At 41.4% G+C, this 17,564-nt stretch overlaps 1 long non-coding RNA gene and 1 pseudogene across 1 annotated transcript in view; both read left to right on the top strand.

Annotated features, from left to right (window-relative positions):
• Positions 1-17,564, top strand: part of LOC142456309 (uncharacterized) — a 111,072-nt gene that overhangs the window by 39,071 nt on the left and 54,437 nt on the right. The gene's annotated exons all lie outside the window — the stretch shown is intronic.
• Positions 9,491-16,495, top strand: LOC142456954 (uncharacterized; annotated as a pseudogene).

Below are 17,564 nucleotides of genomic sequence, written 5' to 3'. Positions count from 1 at the left end.
CCCCAGATGCTATATCTTTTGATAGCTGGGCACCATGGGCTTTCTTCACCACATTTACTTATGCACCCATTTGTCTTCAGAGATCATATCAGGAAGTTGAGCACACAATGATATGATTTTTTGTTCTTTGATGCCTGAACACTGATCCCGTCAGCACCTTGTGATCACACCGGCTGGTGTGCTTTTTCCGTGTTGACTTTGTTGCTTCTCAGCTAGATAGAAAGCCCATTTTATTCTTTGGAGTGGCTACTGGTTTTGGACTTCAGACTTCGTGGTTTGCCGCCCAAAGCATAATCACTATGTCACCAGAACTCTTAAAGGCCCCTCAGCTGCTCTAAAAGTCCTGGTAGAATGCAGAACTGGACCTTTTATTCCGGTAATGGTGGACTTCTAAAATTGGCTGGCTTTCTGACGAGTCTTCTGCTATTGGCTGGCTCTCTGTTGTACACCTCCTTTTTCCTGGTATGTGTGTCCATGTACCCCTACACTCCAGACTTCATGCTGTGCGTTGTCTCCAGACCCCAAACCCTGGAGTCTATTCAGTCATCGTGGGGGTAGTGTGAATAAACTGTCTTTCTCTAACCAACATTTTTTATTGGATCTCTTCCATTGATTAAAATATTTGTCTTATTTGCTTTTCACCTTTCTTTGTGCTGGAGAGGTGTGTGTGGAAATGTGTCTCCACCTCCCCTTTGTGTTCCTGTAATTTTCACCGCTCCCCAGCCCTTTCTTGTTTTCTGTCTAGCTAACACTACCATGTTTTTAGAAGGTAGATTAAGAAATATTTAGTACATAGTGTCAATAAGCTATTTGCTATGTAGTAAATTAACCTAAAATGTAATAGCTTAAGATAGCAAACATTATTACATTATTTTCTTAGTTTCTGTGGATCCGGAATTTGGGGGTAACTGAGCTAGGTGTTTTTGGCTCAGGGTCTCTTATGAAATTGTAGTCAAGATGTTGGAGAGAGCTGCAGTCATCTGAAAGCTTACACTCACATATGTGGCTATTGGCTGGAGCCCTCGGGTCTGCAGCACACGGGTCTCTCCACTGAGTGCAGGTGCCCTAACAACAAGGCACCTTGCTTTCCCCAGAGCAAGTGATCGGAGAGGCAGGGGGAGCTGGAGACATGAGAGAAAAAGAACAAGTTGGAAGACTCAATTCCTTTTATGACCTAGTTTTTGAAGTCACATCATGGCTTCTGATTTACTGTATATACTAGTGGATAAGCCGAGTTTTCCAGCATATTTGAAAATGCCGTTTTTATGGTAAAATTAGGTGCCTCAGCTGATACTTGAGTCGGCTTATACTTGAGTATATGCAGTATTCATGAAAAAGAAAAAAATCACTAAGCCCAGCCCACATTCAAACAGAAGGAAAAGAGATTCCACCTGTTGAAGGGCAGAGTGCCAATCAATCTGGGGATATATCTTGAAATTGGTACCCTTCACTGGAAGCCTGGTATTAGTAGTGGCTTCCTCTAGCTCCTCTAGTGGGGACGCAGAATGCAGTATCACATCTGCCCAATCCATTTCTACGTGGCAGAGGTCAGACATGTCTTCATCCTCTAACCTTCCTTGTTCTATTCTGACACCAACGGTCATCCCATGACACTCAACTTCTCTGCTGTGTTTGATAATGTATCAACGACCACACAGAATTTACAGACAATACTTACAATTATGGGGGGTTCTTAGGGCCTTTAACAGGCAGGATCAGAAATGTTGTCCGGAGTGCCTCTACTCAGCCCTGTAGCCACATCTCTCTTTCTGGTCCATGACAACCCAGTCACACAGCCTGTGTTCTCTGCTCGGCTTGGGCAAGTGTTTCAAAGCTCCTTTAGCACTGCTGTTGCCTGCAGGCACTCAGTTTTCTTTGTTTTGTGGGCTCTGCTTTGTGCTGCTGCTCCAGCCAATACAACGTCTCCACATGGGCATTTTGGGTGTGCTCCTTTGGTGTGCCAAATAATGTCACTTCACCGCATTAACATGCGCCTCATCTGACTATTAGGTATTGGTATGGATTGGCAGGGCTAGAGGCCAACCTGACTCAGTTGAACCCTGGTTGTAACCAGCGATTCTCCCTCAGTCTCTGTTCCTTTCCAATTGGGTAGACAGTGAGAAAGAAGTGCATTCCTTTCAACAAAATCTCAAAAGAGAGAGGAAAGATGAGAGAGAGAAAGAGGGGAGTATCGAAGCCCTTGTCATCTGCCTTACTTCTTCTCTGGCTTAAAACGTTTCTGCTCTGCCACTGCAGGTGTGACCTGTTGAAGTCACAGGTCTCCCACTGGACAGATCAAGACACCCCTTCTTCAGGTAACCCAACAGCAGGTTTTCCTCACCTGCTGAGTGATTGGATTGTGTATAAGTTTCCCAAGCCATGCGATTCAACTTCGTGTCACAGCAAGATGAACAATAACTATATTATCTCTGTTAGTACTGAGTTCTGACGTCATGGCCAAGGGCGTATTAAACCATCTGACACACTGCAAATGCCTAGCAGAGACCTCACCCCATCAGTTCCAGAAATAGAGGGAGAAGCAGGATCTTTGAGAGAAAGCCATACAAAGTCAGCAGATGGCACTTCTCTGAGATGGGCAAAGTGTGCAAATGCAGGTTTAACCCAGAGGCTCTTCGGGGTGATAAGGCCCTCAAAGTTATCAATTGACAGTCTACTCCTATCAGTGACAGATTCTTCATTTTGATCTCTCAGCAAGAATATTAAATTTAGACAATGCCATTGCACGGATGGTTTCAGAATTGTCGTAAGGACAATGATCTTTGTCTTAGTTTCCTAATGCTGCTGTAATTTGTTTCTGTTTTTAAAAATCATTTTATTGAGAACTTTTACAGATATCATAACCTTCCATAATTCAATCACATCAAGCAGCATTGGACAATTGCTACCACAATCAGTTTCAAAGCATTTTCTTTCTTCTTGAACTGCTTGATATCAGCTCCCCTTTACCCCCTCTCTCCTCAACCATACCCCCTAGGAGCACGTTTTCTTTTCTTTTCTTTTTTTTCCATATCTTACACAATACAATATATCCATTCACATACAATTCTGTTGTTTGATCCCATCGAGTGGGGTTGTACAGTAATCAATGTTATTAGCTCCCCCTTTTCCCTATTCCTCCCCCCTCCCTTCCCGTAACCTCAGGGAACCATTACTCCTGATACTGTTTCTGAAGGGTTATCTATCTTGAATTTCATGTACTGAATGATCTTAAATATACAAATGAACATATGCAAATCTAACGTGATTAATGCGATAAAACAAATAAAAACCATAATACTAAAAGGAATAAATATTAAAGAACAGAGGATAGTTATGTGGTTCAGCAATGCCATACCACACCCTGGACTTATCATCTCTTCTGTGTGGCCCTTCTGAGAAGGACTGTCTAATTATCCTACAGCTGGATTTTGAGTCTTCACTGTATCCACGCCCCTTCACATTGATTTGGTTGCTTATTTTTGAACTTCTCATACATCTTCCCCTTGACACCTCATGAGCACATGGCTGGTGTGCTTCCTTTACATGGACTTTGTTGTTGCCCTGCTAGGTGGCCACTTGTTTAACTACAGCCTTTAAGACCCCAGGCACTATGTCTTTTAATAGCCAGGCATCATCAGCTTTCTCCACCACATTTGCTTATGCACCCATTTTGTCTTCAGAGATCGTGTCAGGAAGATATCATACAGAGTCCATCTCCTTCCTTGTTGCATTTGCATATATGTACATATATAAACAAACACACATATATTTTTTCTTTCCTCTTTTCCCCTCCTACCCCACTATTATGTTTAGCCAAGTAATTCCCCTCAGATACAATTCAACTGATGAAACAAGACCAGAAATGCTACATCCTCATTGCCATTAATTTTAGAACACTTACTATTCCCCTGTACCCATCATTGTTTGCTCCCTGCTCACCTCCACCTCTCTTTTCACCTCATATGTCCCCCAGGAACTGTCGGTCCAGTTGCTGTCTTCAGAAGCTTGCCTACCCTGCCTATCTTGTGTAGACAAACATGCACATACACACACACACACACACACAGTAGCAAGTCTAACGGGGATCCTGGTAATGAGCAGATGAATATGTCTCTGTTAAAAAGAGAAGGACATGGTATAAACCATCAGTCCACTTCATTTATTTCAGGGTTACATACCCTGGTCCTGCTTACTGAACAACACGTACACCCTTTTAACCTTCAGCATTCATGTCTGAATGGCGAGCACCTTAAAAGTCTCTATTGCTATTCCTGAAGTCAGAGATGGAGTGGTCTATTGCCCACCCCACCCCGCCCCTCAGTGACACCTTCAGACTTTCAGTGTGCTCCCCTTGTGAGTAGTCCCCAACCAGTTCAGATGGGGTGCCAAGTGCTGCCCCTGACTCAGAAGTACGTGCTCGGGATTCCGTAGGGACTTTGTGGCTATGCTCCCATCTCAGGTTTGTGTGCTCCCCTCTTGATATGCCCCATGTGAGTAGGTCAGACAGGCTGTATTCTCTGAGCTGTGTCTTCAGGATGTCCCCTGCAGTGCTATCACGTAGGAGAGCATGTCACATCTTGAGCTGAGGCCAACCCTGCTGTCCTCTCTAGGCACAAACTGCTCTGAGCAGGAACATTGCACTTATGTTTCCAGAGGAAAGGGAGAATGAGAATAGACCTCATTCTAGAGTGGCTTTAAAGTAAATAAATTTATATTCTCATAGATCAAGAAACTAGAAGGCTAAATTCAGGGCACCAGCTCTAAGGGAAAGTGCTTCCTTTCTTTTTCTCTCTCAGCTCTCTTAGGGGGTAGGTCCTTGAAACATTCAAAATTCCTGGCTTTCTTGGTGATTTTCACATAGCATCTATCTTACCCTTCTGTACTTGTTTGCCAATCAGAAGTAATTAGATTTAGGACACACCTTACACTGATGGGGGCCTCATTCACGTAACAGAGAAAAGCTTTTTTCCCAACAGAATTATATCCACATATTAGGATTTCAACACAAATTTTGAAGGGACACAATTAAATTTACAACAATCTGCATATTTTAGGAATGTGCCTATATCCTACCCACCATGGATATGCCCCTGTTAGAGTGCAGAGCCAGCAGGTCCCTTGTTACCACCATTCAAAATTGGTATGAGAACTCTAGTGGGAATGATGGTTAGAATGACTACATTGGAAACCAGTTGGCAGTATCTATCAAAGCTAAACTTGCAAATATTCTATACCCCAGGAGTCTATTGCTAGGTATGAACCCAAATGCTATGTTGATAGCCTTAGATAAAGAAAACCATTATGAAATAATTAAAGCCACAATCAATCCGGAAGATAGAACCATAATAAAATCTTGGTACCCAATGAAAGATCATCAAATATATTAATCAAACTTTTATAGAGTTTAAAAGACAAATCAATAATACTATAATAATAGAAGGAGATTTCAATACACCATTCCCAGGAGAGATCAATTGAAAATAAAAATCAACAGACATACAGGAGAACTACGTAATATGATTAATGAACTCAATCTATTACACATATATAGAACATTCCACCAACCACACCACAATATATATTAATTTCCAGCAGTCACTAATGTACTATAGATAGAACATGTTAGGTCACAAATTAGGCATCATTAAAATTACAAATACTGAGATACTATAAAAATATTTGGGACATTAAGAAAGAATCAAAATCAATACCTTAATGCAACACCTACAACAAATAGAATGAGAAAGGCAAAACAAATGCTTAGCTACCAGGAGAAAAGAAATAATAAAGATTAGAGCAGAAATAAATTAATCAGAAAACAAAGGAAAAGAAAAATTAACAATACAAGAAGTTGATTCTTTGAAAGGATTAAAAAAATTGACCAGCAACTGACAAATTTGACAAAGGAGAAGAAGCAGTAAATTTCATACAGAAGCAATCAAATAAATAGACTATACTCCAAACAAATTTAAACCCTAGAAAAAAATGAACAAGTTTCTAGAACCATATTTCTTAAATTAAAATAGATGGACATAAAGATTAACAGAACTATAATACAAGAAAAAATATATCTGGTTATTTAAAAATGTACAACATGAAGTCCAGGACCATGGTTTTACTGGGGAATTCTACCAACATTTAGAGAAGAGGTATCACCAATTCTACACAAACTACTCCAGAATATAGAACATGGCTATATATTACAGCACTTATTATTTTTTAAAATCATTTTATTGGGGCTCATACAACTTTTATAGCAATCCATATATACATCTGTTGTGTCAAGCACATCTGTACATTTGTTGTCATCATTATTCTCAAAACATTTGCTTTCCACTTGAGCCCTTGGTATCAGCTCCTCATTTTCCCCTCCCTCCCCACCCCCCCCTTCCTCATGAACCCTTGATAATTTATAAATTATTATTATTTTGTCCTATCTCCTGACATCTCCCTTCACCCACTTTACTGTTATCCATCAGCCAGGGAGGAAGTTATATATAGATCCTTTCCCCCTTTCTACCCCATGTTCCCCCGCACCCTTGGTATCACCAGTCTCACCACTGGTCCTGAAGGGATTATCTGTCCTGGATTCCCTGTGTTTCCAGTTCCTATTTGTACCAGTGCACATCCTCTGGTCTAGCCAGGTTTATAAACTACCAAGCTTATTTTATGAAGCAAGTATAACATTAATACTAAAAGTAGGAAAAGAAATTATTATAAGAGGAAACTACAGATGAATAAACCTATGATTATATATGTTAAAAATTTCAAGAAATTCTAGCTACTGGAATTCAACAGGTGGGATTCATACCAGGTATGCAAGGATGGTTTGATACCATAAAAAAATCAATGTCACTCACCATTTTAAATTTTAAAAAATAAAATGATTATATTATTTGACACACAAAAAGGTATTTTATAAAATTTTATATCCATTCTTGATCAAAATACTAAATAATATAGGAATTGAATAGATAATCCTCGACATAAGTAGGTACCCCCCTCCAAAACACACAACCCCCCCAAAACCTGATGCTCATTTGGTTTTTTAATGTGAGGGTGATAGTGCATTTGGAGTTCATTCCACCAGGTCAGACTGTTAATCAAGCTTTCTATCTAGCAGTTCTGAAAAGATTGTGTGTGTAAAAGTGTGTGACAAAGAAAGGCCTGATCTGTGGCAGACAGGGGTCTGGTTTTCCACCATGACAATGTACCTGCATAGCCATCTGAGTGCTCCAGTTTGGGGCAAAAAATCGCATGCTTCTCTTACCCCATGTACTTAACTCACCTGACCTAGCTTCATGCAGTTTCTTCCCCCTGCCTCCCCAACCTCAAGAATGCAGAGGGACATGGAAGGACAGTGATTTGATAACATAGAAGAGGTGAAGAAAAAAAATGAGGGAGGTGCTGTCCGCCATCCAAACAGATGAGTTTGAAAAGTGTTTCCAAGAATGGAATTGCAGATTTGACAAATGTAGTAAGTGTAATGTAGAGTACTTTGAAGGTGATAAGGTTGTTTTATTAAAAAAAAAATTAAATACATAGCTTTGAAAAAAAATCTGTTTTTGTTGGGTACCACCTCATAAAGGACATAAATGCAAAGTCAAAAGCCAGCATATTGGAAGGAAACTGAAAGCATTTTCTGTTCCAAATGGGATAAAATAAGGTTACTCTTTCTTATCACTCTTATTTAATATAACTCTAGATGTCATAGTCAGTGCTATTGTAAATACAAAAAAATACCAAAAACCCTCTCTAGTTACAGATATTTTGATCGTATATATAGAAAACCCCAAGGACTTGATTTTTAAAATTAGAAACTATGTTAGGCCAGGTTGACTAGAGAAACAAATCTGAAGACACTCATATATGTGTAAGAAATAACTTTATATCGAGAAGTAATACACCAAGAAAACATTCCAGGCCCATCCAACTCAAGTCCATAAGTGTGTCACAGCCACTTGCAATGATGCAGAATGGAGGAAGATCACAGACTGGTGGGTGCAGAGTTGTGTGGATCCAATGGTGGTGCCTCTGGCAGTAATCTGAGTGTCTGGACAGCAGGAAGGTGAAGGCAGAGAGAGGTGGTGGGCTCCCAGCATCCTCCTTATGAGAAGAACACCACACCCACAAGTAGGCAACATCAGGTTGTTACCTGAATGACAGGTTGAATACCAACACCCCTATGCTTTATATATATATATATATATATATATATATATATATATATATATATAATTTCACGTTGAAATTAAATTATGTAACTACCACAAAGCACCTCTTGTCAACATGACATCTTTACACAATTCTTTAGTCATACCTAATTTTAAAAACAAATACAGTAGTAAAACCATGTTTGTGCCTAACAATTGGAGTTACAGGAATACCTACACCATGATCCTATCAAGATATTCCTCCACCCATGAAAGTTTGTAAACCAGCCACTTCATGACTTGATACCCCCACTCCCACCCCCTTCTCTCCCAAGTTTGAGTATCCAATTTCTACACTGCCCCTTTATATCAGGCTGGTGTTCTGAGGAAACAAGCATGTTCTTTGATGTGAAGAAATTTCATTCCAGTTGGAACCTTGTGAATCCGCATTCATAAACAAAGTTAAATCAGAACAGGCTGTCCATCAAGTCAGCAGCCATATGCTCCAATTCACAGGCTCAACATCCTTATCTTCATCTCTTCATTTGGTCAGGTTCTGATTGACCCAATGAGGGCTACTCTTATCTTCACCAGGGTGCCCATTGGCTGGTTTTCCTTTTGACTATGGGCCCCTTCACCAATTCTCAACAACCCCAGTCCCTTTGGGCTAGGTCATGCCATAGTCTCAGGTTCTGCTCAACTCCTTAAACTTCAGACCAGCCAACCTTCTTTCTTCATCTCTCCTATAGTCCCTGTGAGCCAGGTCCACTGGTGACAGCAGCCAGACTCAACCTGTGTCTCTATTGCTGCATTTCTCCCACTTCCACTCAACAGATGGATCCAGGTGATCAGCTAGCAAGCATTTCAGGCTGCCTGCATGTTCCCTCTAACGTTCAGTCTTAAAGAGAAGAGTTCTTTTATGACTCCAGATTTTTCCCAGCTTCAAGAGCAAACTACCAGTTCAAAATCAAAAAATGCCAAATGGCTCCTTTTCCCCCTTCAGTCTGCCAACAACTCTCCCCGCAAGTCTTTTCAAATGCAAATTTCCTGAGCACTCAAGGAACTATGTCTGGCTTACCTTTTCTAAGCATTATTTGCTGGCATTTTCTATATCCATTTACCAAAACCAATTTAATTGCTGAAGGTAGTGGCCTTGCAAACTCTCTATTCATACTCCCCAATAATCATTTCTATCACCCATTATATCAACAACAATAGGTAGTAAAGATCAATAGAATCCTAATACAGCCAGATCCTAAACACATTCTTAAAACCAGTCAAATTCAATCAGTTCTTATATAAATTTTCCCATTCATGTGCAATATGGCCTTAGCCCTATGGGTGTACCAAGCCAGGGCCGGGCTTTTGGTAAGCTATTTTGACTAAGCAGCATGGCTTTAATGAAGTTCAAGGGACGATTTCAACCTGTAAGCTCAAAATTTACATTTATCAGATTGATTTTCATCATTTCAGAAAGGAATAACCAAAGGCAATTTCTAGGAATCAAAATCATCACTTTCCGTGTCCTTTCCAGAAAGCAACCCAGTAAACTACATGGCTATATCTGACCTCCAGCTAGCCAAAGAATAATAATTACCACAAGGCAGAGAAGAAACAACCATCCACTCTCCATCTGCATGATTTATTTCTCTAGTATTCCGATACCATAATGTGTTAGGCCAGGTTGACTAGAGAAACCAACCCAGAGGCACATATACATGTAAGAAAGAGCTTTATGTAAAAAAGTAATTATAATCCCGGCGTGGAGGAGGGAACTGGTGGAGAGGTCTGGGAGGCTGGCCCCAGCACCATAAATTAAGTGGATTCCTGCCCCTCCCCCGAAAAGAATTTGTTCCAAAGGACGACATTGACTCTGCAGCTATGGGAGATGGACATATTTGATCAGAGCACACGGGAGCAGATGAAGGGGCAGGAGGAGAGAGTGGAGCACAGCCTGGCCCACCAGGCCGTGATGATGATGTTCCTGAGTAGAGCAGCCAGTCCACAGAGAGAACAACATGGCTGGCCCTACTATGAGACATGATGCCCCTCAGTGACTAAGGGCGATACAGGGGACAGCACCGGAGACACAGTGTGGGAATTGCACCTGACCTGATCCCACCACACCGAGGCAAATCACTGGGGGAGTGCAGCGGAACAGCAAGGGAATGGAGTGGCAAGGTCCCCAGGGAATGCTGAAAGTGGACTTTGGGGCCAGGGCGTGGTGCCCCAACAGACTGGACTGGAAAACGCTCCTAAGGGCCAGCAAAGATCCCTGAACTAACTACAAGCTTTTCTCTTGTGAACTGTTTTGTTCTGTTCTTTTTCAGTGGTTTGTTTTGGTTGTTTTGTTGTCTGGTTGTATACTGTTGCTTTGTGTTCCTCTGTCTAGTTTTCGTGCATGTTAGTGACTCCACAGGTCTGTCTGAATAGGACAGGCTGGATGAACTATCTGGATGAAAAACAACGGGACCGACAGTTCCGGGGGGACTTGGGGTGGGGGGGGGTAAGGAAGTGGTGTTAACAAACCCAGGGACAAGGGAAAAACATGGGACCCCAAATGGTAGAGAAGGGGGAGTGGCAGGCCTGGTGGGAAATGATCAAGGGTAAGGTTGCTTAGAGAAGAGGTATACTCTAGCCCAGGTGGCGATGAAGCATGGTAGTAGGGCAGGAGGAAGGTCAAGGGAGATGGAGGAAAGAGCTAGGAGTCAAAGGACATTCATGGAGGTCTAGACAAAGACATGTACATGCAAATATATATAGGAGGTTGGGGAAATAGATCTTTGTGTCTATATTTATAGGTCAAGTATTAAGGTGGCGGAAGGACCTTGGGCCTCTACTCAAACACTCCCTCTATGCATGAATACCTTCTTTTATTATATTGGAACTCTATGATGCTCACTCTCCCGACACAATGGCTGGAGCCAAAATGGGTGAACAAGTAAATGTGGTGAAGAAAGCTGATGGTGCCCGGCTATCAAAAGAGATAGTGACTGGGGTCTTAAAGGCTTGAAGATAAACAAGCGGCCATCTAGCTCAGAAGCAACAAAGTCCACATGGAAGAACACACCAGCCTGTGTGATCGAGTGGTCCCAAAGGGATCAGTTACCAGGCATCAAAGAACAAAAAAATCATATCATTGACTGCACACCTCCATGATAGGATCGCTGAAGACAAATGGGTGCACAAGCAAATGTGGTGAAGAAAGCTGATGGTGCCCGGCTATCAAAAGAGATAGTGTCTGGGGTCTTAAAGGCTTGAAGGTGAACAAGCGGCCATCTAGCTCAGAAGCAAATAAGCCCACATGGAAGAAGCACACCGGCCAGTGCGATCACGAGGTGCCCAAGGGACCAGATATAAGGCATCATGCAAAAAAAAAAAGATATAAGTGTGTGTATGTATGTGTATATATGTGTATATGTATATATGTATGTGTATATATATATTATATTAAATGAAGGGGGAAGTGCAGAGTGGAGACCCAAGGCCCAAGTGTCGGCCAATGGAGATCCCCTCATAGAGGGCCTTAGGAGAGGAGATGGGTTAATTAGGGTGTGAGGTAGTATCGATGAAGAACACAGCTTTCCCCAGATCCTGGATGCTTCCTCCCCCCAACTACCATGATCCGAATTCTACCTTGCAGGGCTGGATAGGACAGAGGCTGTACACTGGTACATATGAGGGTTGGAGGTACAGGGAATCCAGGGTGGATGATACCTTCAGGACCAAGGGTGTGAGGGACGATGCTGGGAGAGTGGAGGGTGAGTGGATTGGAAAGGGGGAACTGATTACAAGGATCCACATGTGACCTCTTCCCTGGGAGAGGGACAGCAGAGAAGGGGGGAAGGGAGACCCCGGATAGGGCAAGATATGACAAAATAACGAGGTATAAATTACCAAGGGCATATGAGGGAGGGGGGAAAGGGGAGGGAGGGGAAAAAAAAAAGAGGGCCTGATGCAAGGGGCTTAAGTGGAGAGCAAATGCCTTGAGAATGATTGGGGCAGGGAATGTATGGATGTGCTTTATACAATTGATGTATGTATATGTATGAACTGTGAAAAGAATTGTATCAGCCCCAATAAATTGTTTTAAAAAAAAAGTAATTATATACCAAGAAAACATCCCAGCTCTGTCCAATTCAAGTCAATACTTCTGATACTAGTCCATAAGTCCCTCTTCAGACTCACATAACCACTTGCAATGCTTAGAATGCAGGAAGATCACAGGGTGGTGGGCGCAGAGGCATGTGGCTCCAATGGGGTTGACTCTGGCAGCAATCTGATAACTGGACAGCAGAAAAGTGAAGGCAGAGAGAGGTAGGGAGGCTCCCATAAGGCTCTCCTTATGAGAAGGACATGCCCACAAGGACATGCCCATAAGGCTCTCCTTATGAGAAGGACATGCCCACAAGGAGGCACCATCAGGCTGTGACCGATTTACAGGTTGACTACCATCCCTACAATTTTATATATCCTCAAGTTGACATTAAATTATGTAACTATCACGGGAAGTAATTGAAATATTAGGATACAATGCAGTGTATAAGATCAATATACAAAACAAATAGGGTTCTTATGTATTATAGAATAAAACTGAGAAGGAAAGAAAAAATATCATTTAGAATAACCACCAAAAAATATGATATACTTAGGAATAAACATACCCAGAGAAATACAAATTAAACAAACAAGCAAACAAAAACAATGATATACCACCACACACTGGCAGAGATAGCAGAGTTACAACAAATAAACAGAAATAAAAATGATAGAGAGGATGTGGAGAAATTGGAACACTCATACATTGTGGAATTTCAGACCTGAACATCCATTGTGGAAAACAATATGGTGCTCTCTTAAACAAATGCATATAGAAATAACAAATGACCCTGCAATCTCTCTACTCAGTACATACCCCAAAGAAATAAAGAAAACTATCCAAATACATGTTATGGCAGAGCTATCTACAATAGCAAAAAGATAAAAATAAATAAAATGCCAATTTGTAGAAGAGTGGATAAACTCTGAAGCATAGTTATGATAGAGTATTATGCATGTGATAGGTTTATTGTGCTAACTAGGCCAGTAGGAACATGTGGGAGGAATTTAATCAGGTCACAGTTTGATTGAAGGACGACTGAAATAAACAAAGTCAGCCGGCATCCCATCTCCCTCTTGTTCCCTGGTGATCGGACTAGTGTGCTGCTGCTTTAGCTAGTTCTCTGCCTCAACCTGTGTGCTGCACTCCTTGTGGGCCAAGCCAACCCATGGATGGTACTGCTAGAGCTTGAGGCTCCTTCAGGACCTGCTTTGCCATGCTTCTATGTGTACAATGCTTGAGCTTGAGGCTGGTGGTTCCTGTTGCCTTGCATTGCTTGCTTGCTGCCACTGTGCTTGAGTTCAAAATCCATAGGGGCCTGCTTCACTAAGCTCCCAAGTTACTGACTGTTGCTGAGCCACCCTGCTGTCTGCTGCCTGCGGGAAGACTCTTCTGTCTGCTTCCTTGATTTTGGACCCAGCAGCCCATGTGAGTTGAAGGACTTCTTATATATTAGCTGTTCCACAAAAGCGAGTTGAACTGAGATCTCTGTACTGCTGTGTGGACTAATTAGCTGTTATATTCCTTCTCCCTGTGTAAATATATATATATATATATATATATATATCCTGGTCTTGTTTCTCTAGAGAGCCCTGCCTAACACATGTACCTCTAAAAAGCTATAATGAAGCTGTTGAACACATCATGATATGGATGGATTTTGAAGACATTATACTCATCAAAATCAGTCAATCTCATAAAGACAAAAATTGTATGACATCACTATTGTAAGAGAAAAACTAAGTGTATTAGTCTGGGTTCTCTAGAAAACCCAAACCAGTGGTATTTGTATATATCATATATACTCATGTATAAGCCAAGTTTTTCAGCACATTTTAAATGCAGTTTTTATGGTAAAATTAGGTGCATTGGCTGATATTTGGGTCAGCTTATACTCAAGTATATATGGTATGTATGTATATAGAAAGAGATTTATATCAAGAATTTATATCAACTCACACAATTGTAGAAGTGGATATGTTCAATCCAATCAAGTTCAATCAAATCTGTGGGTCAGTTGTAAGCTACAAGTTTCTCCTGACTAGCTACAAGAGCTGATGAATAGGGAGCAAGAAGATGAAGCAGATAAACTACAGGCTTGTGTATACAGAACTAATGAATACAAAGTTGACTGAATGAATCCAAGGTCAGCAGATATATAACCAGATACAGGATCCATATCCAGCAGAAATCCTGAGCTAGTTTCCATGTAGTATTAATCTATACTAAGAGTAGGCCACACCCTTAATGAAACCTCCCTCACTTGTATGAAATCTGTGACCAGATTAAGGAGGTAGTACTCTACCCTCACCTCCCAGCATCTTCAGTCTGAAATCGATCAAGCATACAATCAAGATGCACTGCTAATTATTGATTATTAGAATCGAAAAGTTGGAAACAGAAAGTGCAGTAGTTGGAAAATGGTCTTGGTGATAGAAGCAAAGTTGGAGATCGAATGATAGAATTTTTCAAGGCCAATAACTTGTTATAGTAAATACCTTTTTTCCAACAACACAAAAGATAATTATATAGAAGGACTTCCCCAGATAGAATACACACTAATCAAATATACTAAATCTGTGGAGAGTAATGATGGAGAAACTCAATATCAGTAGCTAAAAGCAGGCCGGGGGTTATCTGTGGAACAGATCATCAATTGCTAATATGTAAGTTAAGATTGAACTGAAGAAAATGAAAATAAGTCCACGAGAGACAAACTACAACTTGAGTCTATCCTACCTGAGTTTCCATACTATCTCAATCACAGATCTGCTGTGTTGAACACTACTGACAGAAGTCCTGATGAGCTGTGTGAGAACATCATGAACATCTTTCATGAAGAAAGCAATAGGTCATTAAAAAGACAAGAAAGAAGGATAAGATCAGCATGACTGTCAGAAGAAATTCTGACATTGGCTCTACATTGTAGAGTAGTTCAGGCTAATGGAAGAAACAATGAAGCCAAAGGGCTGAACAGTACATTTCAAAGGGCAGCTCAAGAAGACAGTCAAATATTTGATGAAATATGCAATGACCTAGAATTAAAAAACCAAAAAGGAAGAACATGCTCAGCATATCTTAAGCTGAAGGGACTCAAGAAAAAATTCAAGTCTCAAATTGCAACATTGATAGATTCTATGGGCAAAATACCGAATGATGCAAGAATCACCAAAAGATGTGGAATGAATCCACAGAGTCATACCAAAAAGAACTGGTGGACATTCCAGCATTTTAGAAAGTAGCATGAAAGAAAGAGCTAATTGAGCTGAAGGAAGAAGTTCAAGCTGTACTAAAAGCATTAGCCGAAAACAAGGTTCTAGGAATTGATGGAATATCAATCGAAATGTTTCAACAAGCTGATGAAGCACTTACTCATCTATGTCAGAACATTTGGAAGATTTGGCCAACTGGCTGCAAATATTCATATTTTTACCCATTCCGAAGAAAGGTGATCCAACAAAATATTCAAATTATAGAATAATATCATTGATGTCGCATGCAAGTAAATTTTGCTGATGATCACCCAAAGGTGGTTGCAGCAATACATTAAAGCTAAATGAGGCATGTGTGTCTAACCTGACTGCTGGCAACTTGGCCTGCAATGGGAAGCTGGAGTTGATGAAGGAGAGCATTTTGGCTGATAAATCCCTGGGCACTAGAATGGATCGGGACAATAGAACCCTGGGCATGCTCTGCGGGACACACCGAAATAGTTGAATTCTTGTGGCAACTTGGAGTGCCAGTGAATGATGAAGATGATGCGGGTTGGTCTCCTCTTCCTATTTCTGCCTCTGCTGGCCAGGACGAGATTGTCAAGGCCCTTCTGGACAAAGGTGCTGAAGTGAATGCTGTCAATCAAAATGGCTGTACTCCCCTGAATTATGCAGCTTGCAAAAACAGGCATGAGATTGCTGTCATGTTATTAGAGGTGGGGCTAATCCAGATGCTAAGGACCATTTTGAGGCTCCTGCATTGCACCGGGCAGCAGCCACGGGTGACTTGAAGATGATTCATATCCTTCTGTACTACAAAGCACCCACAGATATCCAAGACACCGAGGGAAACTCCTCTCCACTTTGCCTGTGATGAGGAGAGAGCCGAAGAAGTCAAAGTGCTGGTGTCCCACGGAGCAAGTGTTTACTTTGAGAATGAAGAAAACAAGACACCCCTGCAAGGGGCCAAAGGCAGCTTGGACTTGATGCTCAAGAGAATGGGGGAAGGTTACGTAGCCTGGATTTTTTAAGTCATTTTATTTGGGGCTCTTAAACAGCTATACACCAATTGTACAAATGTTGCTATCATCATTTTCTTTCTGTTTGAACTGTTGGTATTAGCTCCTCTTTTTCCCCTCCTTCCCCTATCCTCCTACCCTCGTGAACCCTTGACAAATTATAATTATTATTTTCATATCTTACACTGACTGCTACCCCCCTTCACCCATGTTTCTGTTGTTTCCCCCCTTAGGTGTGGGTGGGTGGGTTATATGCTGATCATTGTGATCATTCTCCCTTTTCTCCCCCTTACAACCCTACCTTTCCTCTACCTTCTTGGCATCACTACTTCCGATTCTGTTCCTGAGGGATTTCTATGTCCTGGATTCCGTGTGTTCAGAGCTCTTGTCTGTACCAGTGTACATGCTCTGGTCTAGCTGGATTTGTAAGGTGGATGGAGCTGGAGTCATGATATTGGGGGCTGAGGAATCCTCAGGAACCAGAGGACTATTATGTGTTTTGTCGATGCCATACTGCACCCTGGCTGATAGGTCCTTTCCTTGTGACCTTTCTGTGAGAGGATGTCCAGTTGTCTGTAGATGGGTTTGGGGTCTTCTGAAGCCTGATAACCTGATTCTGTCGATATCTTTAAGAAGTTTGAATTTACTTTTTGTTTGTTTTGTGATTTTTTTTCCCCCTCCAATGTTCTGGAAACTAAGAGTGATGTTTCCTTGCCTTCAAAGTCTTAGAAACATTGAATCTTGTTCTTGCTGTGAAGAGCTTACAACCTGTTTTCCAGGCATTGACTACCTGTTGGAATCGTTCTACTGTTGTATATAACCCTATATTGAACTTTGGTCCATCTTGAGCCAGTGATTCTGTGCCTGTTGTGGGTTTTCAACACCCACCCATGTACCCTCTCTCTCCCCCTGAAGCACATCACCACCAGTAATATCAAGGGGCCAATGATTATTCTGCCAAATGTTTTGAGGTGGATGCTAGAATATTCCTCCACAAGTTGAAGCACATCCTAACTTATTTTACGAGCTCACCAAGGCCTGTGACAAACTTTTTTCCCCCCAATGGTAAGGTTTAATTTAT

Source organism: Tenrec ecaudatus, chromosome 9 (assembly GCF_050624435.1).
Source record: "Tenrec ecaudatus isolate mTenEca1 chromosome 9, mTenEca1.hap1, whole genome shotgun sequence".
In the NCBI taxonomy this organism is placed as follows: Eukaryota; Metazoa; Chordata; class Mammalia; order Afrosoricida; family Tenrecidae; genus Tenrec; species Tenrec ecaudatus.
This window is presented reverse-complemented; position numbering and strand designations above follow the sequence as displayed.